The sequence below is a fragment of the Alligator sinensis genome, unplaced genomic scaffold (genome assembly GCF_000455745.1).
Source record: "Alligator sinensis unplaced genomic scaffold, ASM45574v1 scaffold137_1, whole genome shotgun sequence".
Classification (NCBI taxonomy): domain Eukaryota; kingdom Metazoa; phylum Chordata; order Crocodylia; family Alligatoridae; genus Alligator; species Alligator sinensis.
Genome location: NW_005842545.1, coordinates 810,414 through 812,392, shown reverse-complemented (window position 1 = coordinate 812,392; position 1,979 = coordinate 810,414). Strand labels below are relative to the sequence as shown.

The 1,979-nt window shown below is 59.9% G+C and overlaps 1 protein-coding gene across 1 annotated transcript in view; it reads left to right on the top strand.

Annotated features, from left to right (window-relative positions):
- The first annotated feature begins 571 nt into the window (after positions 1–571).
- GATA1 (GATA binding protein 1) overlaps positions 572–1,979 on the top strand; it is a 6,351-nt gene continuing 4,943 nt past the window's right edge. Inside the window, 1 exon segment of the mRNA XM_025213719.1 lies at positions 572–578. The gene's annotated coding sequence lies outside the window, so the exon portion shown is untranslated.

Here is a 1,979-nt window from a genome sequence, read left to right as displayed (position 1 = left end):
GGGGGGGTCATGGGGGGGCAGAAGAGAGATGGGTTGGGCCTGGATGGGGAGGACCCACCTAGGTCTCTCCCCCACAAAAAACATGGTTCCTGTCCCAGAGAACCCAGGCATCTAGGCTCCCCACCTCCACTTAGATCTGACCCCCACAAGGGCCTGGTTCCTATCCCAGAGAACCTGTGTTTAGGCTCCCAGTGCCTCCCCCCACCCCAGATCTGACCTCCCGCCCAGAACCTGGTATTGCCCCAGAGAACCCAGGCATCTTGGCTCCCACCCCTAACTGAGTCTCACCCCCATAGACCTCATTCCTATCCCAGAGAACCCAGGCATCCAGGCTCTTGGCCCCTGCTGAGACCCCACTCCCTTGCCCCCAGCACCGCCCCCCCCCCGCCCCCTTGGACCCAACCCCCAGAGAACCCGGGTGTCCAGGCTGTCTCTCTCCTCCCCACCAGCCTCTGGAAACCCTCTACCTCCTCTTCATTCTCCTTTTGGCTACCCAGGTGCCAGGGTCCTCCCAGAGCTCGAGTCCCCCATGGGCCACCCAGGTGCCTGGCTCCCCCCAGATGCCTAGCTCCTTCAAGGTCGGGATCCTAATGGCGAGTGGTTCCCGCTCCCCCGAGGGTGGGGGGGAAGAGCCCCAAGATAAAGCTTATCACAGTCCCAGGGAGATAACACGCCCCCCCCACAACCTAGCTGTACAGGCAGCACACACATGCACAGGGAACCTAGGTGAAACACCTCAGCATCTGGGGCATATTCCTGCACACACACAACCCACATACCTGGAACGTGTGCACGCACACACACAACCCAGGTGTCGATGGCACACTCACGCATGCGCGCACACACAGGACCCAGGCATCTGGGACACGCACATACACAGGACCCAGGCATCTGGGGAACACGCACATGCGCACAGACCCATGGGACCCAGGCATCTGGGACATGCACACACACTCCCCACCACGGGACTCAGGCATCTGGGGGACACGCACACATGTGCACACACCCACAGGACCCAGGCATCCAGGACACACACATGGAACATGGGCATCCAAGATACAGATGGACATGCACATAGGAGACACACATCCAAGACACGGATGGACATGCATGCGGAACACAAGCATCTGGGACACAGAAAACAGGCATCTGAGGCGCAGACATACTGTACACACACAACACAGGCATCCAACACATACACCCATACACATATGGAACAGCGGCATCCAGGATGCAGACGGACACACACGTGCAGAACACACTTGTCCAGGGCACGCACACATGGAACACGGGCGTCCAGGACATAGTCAGGGAACCCGGGTGTTTGGGATACTCAGAGAGAACCCAGTCATCCAGGCTATGTGTTGCCCCCCACAACCCTAACCCCCTGCCAAATGCCTGGGTTCCCCTCCTGTGTATCCCAGAGGTCTGGGTTCTCTGCCGTTTCCGACCTGCATTCTCCAAGCAAGAGCTGTCAGCAAAGAACCCAGGCATTCTGGTTCCCAGACCACCTCCCCATCCCCAAGTGGGCAGAGAACCTATCATCGAGGTGGAGGCAGGGGACAGGAAGCTGGCAGAGCCTGAGAGCAAAGATGGGGCAGATAACAGGGGGCCACCCTGGATGCTGGGGTTCCCCCAGCCAACACCGTGCCTCCACCATACATTTGAGGCCTGGATGCCTGGGTTCTCTGAGTGGGGGTAGGAGCAGGGGAGCTGGATGCCTGAACACCTAGGTTCTCTGGGCAGGGAGTGGGGCTGGGAGGTGACAGAAGGCGTTTCCTAGGGGGGAGAATGGCTGGGGGGTGGGAGCAGGTGTGGCTGGGTGCCCAGATCCCTGGGTTCCCTGGAAGAGGAGCAGAGTGGAAGCAGTCAGAGCCCTAAGTGAAGCCAGCCTGGACACTTGGGTTCCTCGGAAAGGCAGTGCTTGAAGCATGGGTGGAAGTGGGGTGGGCTGGGTGCCCAGATACGTGGGTCCCATG